The sequence below is a fragment of the Aythya fuligula genome, chromosome 3 (genome assembly GCF_009819795.1).
Source record: "Aythya fuligula isolate bAytFul2 chromosome 3, bAytFul2.pri, whole genome shotgun sequence".
In the NCBI taxonomy this organism is placed as follows: Eukaryota; Metazoa; Chordata; class Aves; order Anseriformes; family Anatidae; genus Aythya; species Aythya fuligula.
The window spans coordinates 58,812,063-58,824,111 of record NC_045561.1 but is presented as its reverse complement, the minus strand read 5'-3'; positions in this window follow the sequence as shown (position 1 = coordinate 58,824,111).

Genomic DNA, 12,049 nt, shown 5'->3' with positions numbered 1-12,049 from the left:
AATTCTACCTTGAATTCTTTCGTGAATGCTTTATTCCGTACTCACATGCTACACACATAAACATTTATGTTCTGTTTGTCTTAAGTGTTAAGGTACACTTAAATTTATATGGTAGATTTATATGGTAGTTATTGGTTTTTATATAAATTGAAACAATACAGAATACAATCTTCACATTCTTTTTAACTAGCACTTAGTTCCAGACACAAAAACACCCTGCCCTAATGATCTGGTGACCTACTCTGGTTTTCACTGTCTATATGACAAATGCAGGATAAATCCTACGATTATTTTTGCTTCTCTGTGGAAATCATTCAGTCATTAGTCACTATACAAGATAAAACCATGTTTGTATTTTCTTACATACTGTTCATTTTTATGTTGAAGAAACTAGAAGCCAGTCTTATACAAACAATGTCAATTTTTAATACATTGAAAGCGTATATTAAATTTTCCTGGTACTATATGAAAAAAGATTTCAGCTATAAGTAACGTTTTTGTCTTAAAACATAAGTAAATTGGGAATCTCTAATAATGCACTCTTATGAGTTCTGGGGACTCCGGCATCCTTTAGGTGGAGATGGAAGGGATGATAGCAGACAAAGTGTCCTCACCTGAATATAAGCAACACCAAAAATTGTTAAGAGTTATAGAGATACAGCTCACCCCATCAGTTTCCACAAAGCCCATCTCTACTCCTAGTAGTGGTAGTAGTTTCTCAAATGAGGATGAATCTATGGAGACTCACCATCAGTGAAGCCGGCCACCTGAGCTGGGGTCAAGTATTCACTAAGAAAAAAGACCTAGGAGGAGAAGTCGCTGGGATCCAGGCTCTGCTGTTGTGTGCACATCCCTCTGTCCTACTCTGGCTCTGCATGACACACTCTTCCATGTTTGGCAGAGTACAACTGAGAATTCAACATGCTTAAACGGGTCAGGGTAAACGTTCAGTCTTGCTTTATTCTTCCCTTACTGAGGAATGATGCAGGCCATTTACTTTCTAACTTCCTTTGATATATTGCTATATGTATTTAAGAACGGTATTTTTTTTTTCGTTATGGTGTATATGAGTGGGCTTCAGCTGGCATGTTGGTGTATTGGTCATGTCCACCTGGGATGTGGGCAGAGCAGGTTGTCTGCTGGATCAGTGCCCCTCTGCACTGCAGTGACTGCCTTGCTGCACACAAGCACTCTCAGCAGACACTGAGAGCTCAAAATCCCATTTCTTGGGCCAACTTTGTCACAGTTACAGTATGTGAGGGAGGCACCTGGTTGGGTCAAAATGCTGGGCTCCAGCTCCCATCTGCTGCAGATATCTAGGAGACTGGAAGATGGCATAGGTTAGGGCATTTGCAGCTGGGGACAGGAAAGGAGAGCTGAACTCTGTTCTCTCCTGGCTCTGACAAGCAGAGCCCCAGTCTGCAAGAAATCTGGGCCGAAGTGTTCCTCTGGGCCTGCTCGCTACCCACCTGTGGGCAAGAAACACAGGGCAGGAAAACATGGCTGTGCAGGCCCACGTTTTCACAGCTGTGGGGTGCTGCAGAGTTCCCCCATTTGCCCTGGTTTTCTGGTGATCAGTAACAAAAAATGGCATAGAAAAGGCTCAGCAGGTTTGGGAACACAGTGGGTTTGATTCCCCACCATCTTCTGCGTTGTGTTGCTGTCTGTGCTCTGGCAAGGTGAATGCAAAGGGCAGCCTGGCTGAGTTAGGACTCGCCTCCCCTTAGTGACAAGCATGACTGAAAAATCATACTTGTATGCAAGTATGCAGGATTTAAAAGCCTGGTGAATCAGTTCCCGACCTCTTTTCCTCTGTGAACATTGATCCTTTGCGACCTGTCTCTGGCCACTGTGAGGTCTCTAAGCTCTTGAGGTGTGTAAGTTCCTCGTCTACTGAGCTCTTTTGCTTTGCCTTCCCAGCCTTCTCCTGCTTTATCTCAATTCCTCGCATCTTAGGGTTTCCTACGCCTGTGTTATGAAAGGAATGTGTATTTAGGAACTGGAAGGGAATGAGACCAGGAAGACAGCAAGACAGCGTTGTTTTTTCACTCTGCATTTGTATAGTGCATTCAGACAGCTAGGAAGGAAGATGATACTTTCCCTTCCCTCCAGCACCAGCGACTCCACCTGAAATACTGCATTCCATTCTGGCATCCTCCAACTAGAAAAATTACAAGAAAGAGTGAAGAAAGAAAGAAAAGAGCAGTAAAAGTGATTCAGAGGCTAGATGTATGCTGACTTATGTGGAGAGACTAAATTAACTTTAAAAAGCTTGCACAAGCAAAAGGCCATGGAAGATATCTCTGTCAGAAAGCAGACTGTAAAACTGAGTGAAGAAGGGAGTTGCTTATAGTTAGTTATTCAAGGTAGGGATGATGGGATAAAATGCAGAAAAGAAAACTGCATGACTGGTATAAAATAAGCTTGCCTACATTACAGAGCTGTCTCCTAGCATACTGTGCTACTGGTATTCTATGTTAATTAATTTTAAAAAGTACTTCAGAATTAATTATACAATCTCTGTGCTATATTCAACTGAATAAACCCGTGAAGACATGACCAGTACATACCGGTGTTTCTGCCACGCTGGGAAAGAGTCTTAAAGACCATACCAGCTGGTGAGTGTTGGTAAGTCTTGATGTATGAAAGGTAAATCTTGGACTTTTCCTGACCACTTCTTACAGGTTTGGGAATTTCTTTCCCTTAGATCATGGTTGTCAACACTTAAAAATTGTATGCAATTTCTCACAATTGCTTCAATCTAAGAACCTCTTCCTTAGGACCAATCTTTTTATCCTGTGGAAGTCCACCATTTGTCTTTAAGTCCACTATGGTGAGAAATAGAAAGGTTATGCAGTAACTGAGTGTTTTGAGAGGAATACATATCCTCAATTTTCCCTTTGTCTACTGCTGTGACACTGTGGCCAAAAATCACAATGTCCTCAGAAATTCCATGTAGAGTCTATTATGTGTCCATTCTGTCACTCTCATTCTGATAAAACTAATATCAGGATCAAAATACATCAGCTTTCTCTGTCCAAATTTGTCTGCTTAAAATACAGTAGTTATATGGATTTAATACAATAATGAACCTGATGTGTGTCATCACCAGCTAGCCATTGAAAGTTAATTTTACTGCACTTACTGAACAATTTTAATATCTTTTATGGGTACCACATGCATTTTACATTAGAAATTCAGTTATAATTATGAGCCTGATGTCATAAATGGCTTGAGGTCTGCCCCATTAGGTTTATTATTCATGAATATAAACTGGAAAAAAACTTCAGTCACAGATAAGGAGCCAAAGTCTTGCTCTGGATTTGGAGCAAGAGTCCACCTAGTTCAGCATTTTGCCTTTTATGGTGCCAGCACAGATTGCTGAAGAAAGACTGTAAATTCCATGCAAACGTGATCTCCTCAGTGCTTCCCAGGGCAGAGCTAGAAAAATGTCAGAACATGAGCACTGTTAGCTGATTTTTTTTCTGCTTGAAAGATCTTCCCAACAGAAAATTCTTTCTTTGGTGAAAAATGGACAACCTGTCTCAAAAAACAGCTGAAACCAACCCTGTGGTTTGGACAAGAACCAAGGAGCATCTGCGTCTGCACAAAGGCAGGAAGTCAACCAGTGGTGATGAAGAAGAGTTATCAGCCCTCATTCCCATGACCCCCTGGCGACCACCACCAAAAGGCACTGTGCAAGTGCAGACAGGAGGAGTTTATGGAAATGACTTCTTGGAACTAATTTTAATATGAAGTGGGGATAGGTTATGCATATGTATAGGCATATTGGGAAAGTTCATGAATACGTAACTCTTTACGGCATATAACCAAGGCAAGTTGCCGCGTTAAGGTGTGCATGCCTTTGGGAGCTATCCCGTATGTGCCCAGTGCCAAAATAAACCACATACCTACTTTATAACTCATTTGCTTTGAGTTGTAGAGTTCTTCCACGAATCACTTAATATTGTGGATGTTTAGAAAAAAAGTAAATCAGTTAAAATTTTACAACTTTTTTTTTTTATTATTTTTTTTCAGTTTCAAGCTCTGAAAGGTTTTGATCTCAGGAAGGATCAAAAAGAATGAAAAAAAATGGAAGTGTAGCAGTGTATCTAATGAATTCGATTACAGTCTGTAGCCAAATAAAGGGAGAGACATGAAAATAATGGGCAAAATTATAATTTAAAAAAAAAAATAATTTTTGAACAGGAAGAGAAACAGAAAACATTTAAAAATTATTTTTCATCTGTCTTTCCCTGCCATGTAACTAACATGACAAGAAAAACTATTTGAACATGTTTCTGAAAGATTTTTTTATTTTATTTTTTTGACCATTTGTAGTTATGAAATTCTTTGTTCGCCTGCATATGTTTATTAACAAATATTTATTAATAAATTTAAAACTTCCAGCTCTTACAATTCAACTGATGCCTTAATGCCAAGCCCATTCACTTTAGATTTTGATCTATACATGGTTATCAATGCATTTCAGCTCCGTAGTGTGTGCTTGATATTGTTGAGTAAACTCTTGGGAACACACACCATGTAAGTGCTGCAGATAAAATTGCTGGGTTGTTTCTTTGTTTTATTAGGACTTCCTTGTGCCATACTCACAGGGTAAATGTGCCCTAATGGGTAAAATGGCTTTCTGAAGCCTCCTCCCTTCTTTGGGTGCAGATGACCTCCATGGAACTGTGATATGGACATGCAAGACATCAAAGAATAGTATTAGGGTGAACCGTGTGTACCTGCAATTTCTTTTGTGACGATTGAGGAGAGCAGAAAATAACTGAGACTGCTCTGACCGATATTTGGGACAGAACAGTCACAGTCTACAGTACAGACTAGGGCTATCATTCCCCACGTCCCTTTTCCTACTGCTCATACCCAAGAAAGTTAAAAGAAAGAACTGAAAAACAGCTTCCATCTGCTGCTAATCTCAAGGCAACATGAGCATACATGGAGTTCCCACAACTGGGAGAAATCTGCTTGTACAAGATGTTTTGAAATGCTGAATTAAAATATTTTTTTTGTGATCTCATGTTGAAAAAAATAATAAAAAAAGATGTATCGCTTAAAACACAGCAGAGCTGGCAGTGTAACAAGTGCTGGCCTGGCTGAGCCTCCAAAGGTGGTGGTGCAGGCAATGTAGGAAAGATGTTCTTGCTCAGACTTTCCTGCTTGCAGAGATTTATGGCACAAAATTAGATCCAAGCTGACAATAGTTGTTTCTTTTACAGCTAGGTAAAATTATTCTGAAGTTCAGGATGATGATAGCAAGTAAATAAACGTGACATTTTAAAATTAATGTGGTGCCAGGGAAAATGGCCAGGAAACAGTTGTTAACATGGTTAAATCATCTTTAAGTCATACTGAGAAAAAGATCCCACTGAAGTTTTCAGTGCTGGAAATGTTTTATTGTTTTTAATATAAATCTGCTGATGATGGTTATTACCATAACTGGGGATTGATCACACTGGGTTGGGAGGTCTTGGGTTCATTTAAGCCGGGGTCAGGTATTAGGCTGCCAATGCTGTCTTGAATGGCAAACATTTTCAGCATTTACTATCAACTTTACTGTGAAAAACCCAGTTCTTAGTATTTACAAAATACAGGGACATGGCTTGTTACATTTATATGTTCATATTCTAGTGAATAGTACTTTGGCATTAGTGAGGCTACAAGTAAACTTTTTTTTTTTTTTTTTTTTTTTTCTACAATTCTACAGTCCCAGAAAAGCAGCCTGCTCACTTTTTCACACTTTCAGTATTTCATTTATTCCTTCCAGTCAATTTGTCCTTTCCAACATGCTTAGGCAAACTGCAGACTCACGTATCTTCAAACAACTGCTGCAAGCCAGAACCAGATGAGGCAGGAAAAAAAAAGGACCAGGATGCATTCATTTGTTCTTCACTGTGTTTCCAATGGAAACTCAAAAAAAAAAAAAAAAAAAAAAAAAAAAAAAAAAGGTATTAAAACGTAATCTTCTGTTGCTTCTACATAAGATAAAGGTAGCTTTTATATGCTATGACAGCTGAAGCTCCAGTCAGTTGGTATTTTGTCCAGCATCCAGTATCAGTGTGAAAAATTCCTCCACTTTGCCAATCTCACGTTGCCAAGTCACAGTTCAGGCTCACAGGAGAACAAAAGCAAATTCAATAGCTGGAAAAATGCAGGAGAAAAAAGAGTGGCCTTGGACAAAATTTCATTTGACGCTGCTAGGAGCTCTGGTGTTGGCTAGACCTGCTTCAAAAGCCTGTATTCTTGTGCTGTTCCTTCAGGAAAGAATACATTTGTGGACCTCAAACCCAGAGGAGCCACCCAGTGGAAAACCAACTACACAATGCCCACTGCCAGAGGCTGATCTTCGGGGCTGCGCTGAGAGCTCTAAGTATCTCAGTTGACTTGTTTTGAACCAATTCGGGTATCTCTACCCTTACACTGAAATGTACAGTAAAGATTGAGGCTGCTTCATTTATGCTTCTGACTTTTGTTTTCAGAAATGAATGACACCTGCCACCCCTCCACCCACTGCTTGATAAGTGTGGTTTCACTGCAACATAGGCTCTTCTTACCTGGCCGTGTGAGAAGTAGCACTTTGGGATCACTCTCTTTGTAATGCTGTTCCTTGAGTTCAGAATGGTCACCAGTCTTTGGGATCTCAATCAGTTGTTCCTGGTAGAAGGATTAATTGGGGATCAGAGCTTTGTGTGTCTTGAGTATCATACTTCATCAAGTTCTGGCAGTTCTCTGAAATGAAGACTCTGTGAGTCCAGCCATGTGGTGGAAAAAGAGCCCTGAGAGCCTCTTAGCTTCCCACCAGGGTGCTCAGCTGTTCCTTCCATTCCTTCCCACGCAGGGCCAGGCATAGCCTCTGCTGACTCCTTTACTTGGGTATGTGTGGTTTGTCCTGGGGAAGTATTCCAGATCACAGCTTGACTTTAAGTGCTATCATTTACCCCCACACAGAGGTTCTTTTAATCGCTTTTATCTTGAAGTCTAAACAAAGAGCGGCATTTTCAGGGATGGGTACTTGTAAAACCACACTCCCTTCCAGTGACAGCATGGTGCTGCCTTACTGGAGCATACACCACACTTTTTACGAGCCAGAGACTTTAGTGCCTTGGTAAAGCAGTAACAGTTCCCCCCAAAAAGGTGGGTCACTGAAGATTTTGTGCTTTGCCATAACTCTCAGCATCTCATTAGTGGTCTCCTAATTCTCTCTGAAAGACAGATAAACCCTGGCTATGTGATGCCTGCTGATGGAACATTACCTACTTGTATGCTTGTCTGACATGGCACGTGATTATTTTTTAAAGGTGTTGACCAAGTGAATAAAATGAGTGAGTAAGTAGAGATGGAAAACATATGTAGAAAATCTCTCAGGAAAAGCTTGAACTGGCATCTTAACCAAATGTGCATGCGACAGACAACACTGTGGAATCATGAATGCCACAGGTAATGTGACACTGCAGGTGTTTTTAGTGGGAGCAGGAGCTCAGTAGAAATGTTTTCATCTGATTACACAATTATTCACATTGTAGGCTCAGAATTAAATAGTTTTTCAATTCAGACAGGATGAAGTAATTCCCAGGTTTTTATTTTTTTTTAACTTTTTTTTTTTTTTTTTCAGATCCTGATTTTGTGTGAATATGAATTCATGCAGAAAACAGAAAAACAAACAAACAAACAAACAAAACTCTCACCTTAACAAATGTTAACCTTTTGGTTCCAGGAGTTTAATTTATTCAGTGTAAGTAGATAAATTCTTGAGGCAGGGCACTTTTTAAGACTTCTAACTATTTCTAGGTTACAGAGGTACTTCCATCCTGATATTCACAGTCAGCATCTCTACAAGGCTGATTTATACTGGTTGCACTTTCCTGATGACTAGAATAGCACTACTTAAGAAATTAATATGCTATGTATAATATCAAAATATCTCCTTTGGGAATAGGGAAAAAATAGAACTAGCATTTTTTGTTGTTGCTTAAATTTTACTATTCAGCCTATAATGAAGAAAAAAATATATAAATTGGGTTACACTTACTAAATCTCATGCTTTACCTTGCCAAATGTAGTCTCCAAGAAGGTTTATTCATTGTTTAGGCAATGTCTTTAATAGTGAAACATGAATGGGGAGAATGTATCCTGGACTTATTTTTTGGCAGCTTCAACTCTGAGACAGAAAAAAAAAAAAAAGAAAAAAAAAAAGTGTTTAACTCATTTAATCTCAAAATAAAAATAATTTGTAGAAAGCAATACTGATTGTGTGAGAAGGTCAGACAATGTTCAACATTCAACATTCTGTTGAACTTCAGAAGGCAAGAGATCTAGTCATGGCTAGGTAAATCGTAATTGTGTATAGTGCAGGTCTTTAGTTGGATGGGGAAGAGAACTAGTTTTTCATTCAATTAATTGAAAAAATAACATTACCTCAAAGTTTGGGGAAGATCTGAACAAACCATCTTTTCTGTGTTTGCATTATGTTTGCTAAAGGCTGAAACTATTTTTTAAGCAAAAATGTCAAGTGAATTTTGTGAGGAGAATTTTTAGTTAAGACCACTATTGACTTTCTACATCTCCGTGGTTGGCTTGTCTACCTGCAGGAATAAAATGTTTCTGGTTCGGGAAAACAGTCCTGTCTTATATTTGCACAATCAGACTCAATTATATTTTTGGATTAGTACAAACCTACTTTCTCATGGATAAAGCCCCCTTATTTTAAAGGAGAATGGGTCCACATACACCTCGATTGTATGTGGAAGAGAGGAGGTCTGTAGTAGAAAGCCTTTGCAATATGGGTATCTTAGCCGGTAGCCGCAGCCACTACACAGGTGCCTTTTTGCAGTACACACTTTCTCACTGGCAGTGACATTTGCCTGCCTGAAACTGGACTTGTTGTGAAACATGGAAATGTTGTTTTCCCATCTACAAGCTATGCTGGGCTGTTTCATGCACTGTCAGAGAGCCTTGGCAATCAGTGAAGTGGTCTCATTCTGTAGTTTTTAAATCAACCAGAACTTCTCATTTTATTAAAATACATCACTTACACTGTCTTCTTTTGTTTTCTATACTGTTTGTTCTCTATTGACCTGCTACAGCTGTTTTCATTTCTGATGCATGCCAGATTGCTTGGACTGTGTATTATGGGACCAACTACTTTTATAGGAATGGATTGCAGTTTTCTCTCTCTTTTTTTTTTTTTTTTTTTTTTTTTTTTGTAAGCATGTAAAATAAAATAAGATACCTTGTTCACCTGTTTCTTACTGAAATATTAATAACTTTGAATATTTTTCATTTTTGATGAGGTAGTTCTTATCATGTTCATTTTTGCTAATGTAGCATTTCTTCAATATCAGATACAGCTGCTATTACAGTTTCGATTGACTTAATTATGGAAAGGAAATAACTCTGCTAGGTCAGAATGGATTTAAAATTACAGAAGTTTTTTGACTAAATTTCAAACTGCTCCATATGTTACATTTCAGTTCCTAGCTGTGTCCCATGAAATGGGCTGCATGCCATTGGGTAGTATCTCTCCAGAGATAGAAAGATCAGACCTGTGTTGGCATTTGTATCAACTAAAATATATCTACTTGCCCCACAATAAAACTTTCCTCTAGGAAAAAAAAGGCAATGAATAAGAAAGGATTACAGGTGCTGCTTTCAAAAAAAAAAATAAACAAACAGAAAACCCAGACATCTGCCACGCATTGTTCCTCTGCAAGGCAGTGATTTCCATGCAAGCAGAGTCAGGCTAATGCTGAACTTTTTAAATCATCCCTATCCCTTATGAGTTTCTCCCTTCCACTTCTGGACTTTCTTGGGAGCCTGACTAAATCTGTTCACCAGATAGCATTGCTTAGATCATAACATTTTGTTACTGAAGTTTTTTTTGTTTGTTTGTTTTCAGTATTTTGGTATTCTGAATGTGTCTACAACTTCTACAGCTCTCTGATACTCCATGCTATGTGTCTACAACTTCTACAGCTCTCTGATACTCCATGCTCTGACAAAGAAACTTGTCAGCTTTTAAAAAGGTTCTGCGGCAATGTGGAGAGCATCCTGGAGATAACCAATGTTTTCTTTAACTGACCATAAAGTTAAAGAAAAAAGCCTCTGGACAATATAAAAGATACATAGATGCATGAAGTATTAATGTTTCATAGCAATCAATAGATCTGTGAACACCGTAACACAGTTGAGTCTTTTTTTTTTTTTTTTTTTTTTTTACTATCAGAACTTCTCCCAGGATGGCTTCAAAGCTTACATTTTGGAAAAGTTGACAGTTATAAGCTTGTGCAATTTATTTATTTATTTATTTATTAATCTATGTCCTTCATAAAGAGTATTACGGTTTATGTGTTTATCCTGAAGACTTAAAATGTTGGTATATTTGGTGGGCAGGGAGGAAACAAGAAAGTATTTTGAGGTGAAACAGCATTAAGGGCCATAGCTGTCACACATTGGTGGGTGACAGTACATTGAGCCAGTTCTGTTTAGGGGCCGGTATAGCATTTGTGTATATGATTAGATTATAAACTGTATATATGTACATCTGAAATATGTACAAACACCATAAATGAGAACTGCTGCATGAGTACTACAGATACTGGTAAAAAAGACCAATTAGGCATGTGAGAGGGTCACAGACCCGAGCTTTTCCCAGCAGCTCAGCCTCACAAGAGTCTGTCTTGTCCCCTTCCTTTGCTCTCCTCCCTCCCCATGCAAACAGCACAGGCAGCTGGCAGATCAGTTTCTTACTCAGAATCTTTCCAGTACTTCTCTTGCAGCTCGATAGAGGCACTGGGACTATTCTCTCTTGTGCTGAGAGAAGAAATTAGCTCCCTACCAGTTTTTCAGGTGCATGAGGCAGATGCCTAGCGTTTCAGCTATATTGGAATAGGCATTGCTGTGCTTGCTGTCCACAGATAAAGACTGATTAAGTGCCATGTAAGCATGCTAGAGAATGAATCACTGCTGCCTCCGAGAGTGACCTAGCACTCTGCTGAAGGTAGGGGGATCACGATGGTTCATATGCTTTCAGGAAGAAAACTCCTGAAAACATTTTAATGGACTTTCTTACATGAAATACTTACATCTTGGGATCTGTGAAAAGCAGTCGTAAATGAAGTGTCTGAGTCCACTACAGATTGCTTTTTTCTGCTTCCTTGAGTGATGGGAGAATAATAGTTTTGTTTATCTCCTGCTGTCCTAGTTGGCTGGCAATTCCTATTCTCCTTTTCTCTCTAGATTGTTTTTTCCTCCTGCAGGACAGATGGGATACAAAGACCTAATTTTCTCCTGCTTCATATCCCATGCAGCCACTTACAGGTGTGCGTGTAGTGTCACCTTACCCAAATGGCAATGTTTTACAGAGGTATAAATTAGAAGGTACAAGCAGTACAAGCAATATAAAGAGCAAGACAGCAGATAATCAAGTCCCGGCATGAGAGAGAGACTATGTTTAAGTCTGATACCATCTGGACATGACTTTTTGCAAGTGCTTATGAGTTTAAAATATCTGCAGGTGCTGAGGCATCTGAAGGTTCAGTGGCATATGCCATTTTCATGTGAGAAGCAGCTGAGTCCCAAATCGGAGATTTACTAGCTGCTAACGGGAGACATTCCGTAAGAGACTGGAGCAGACAGATTAACCTTCCTATGTTTCAGAAGAAACACCCTTTATAATTTCTGTTATTTTCCTCTCCTTTAGCCTGGCCTTTGCATAAAGCCACGCCAGCTTTGGTATCGGGCTATGTGTGAGGACAGGGAAAACGTGGTTGTGCAAGGATGTTGTCTGCACTGGTAACACAGGGCTTTTTGTCAGGAGTTGAGAAAAACCTGTCTGTAATCTGCTCAGGCTTGAAATGGCTGAGCACAAAGCTTTAAGTCACATAAAGGCAGGATGCAGAAAGAAAAGGACCCAGAGGAAGGCTTGTAACAGCAATGTCCTCCAGGGTAACCCGTGAATCATCACACACTGCACATTATCATTAAACCCCATCTATTTGGGTCTGTTTATTACAAAAATCTTGTATTGTGT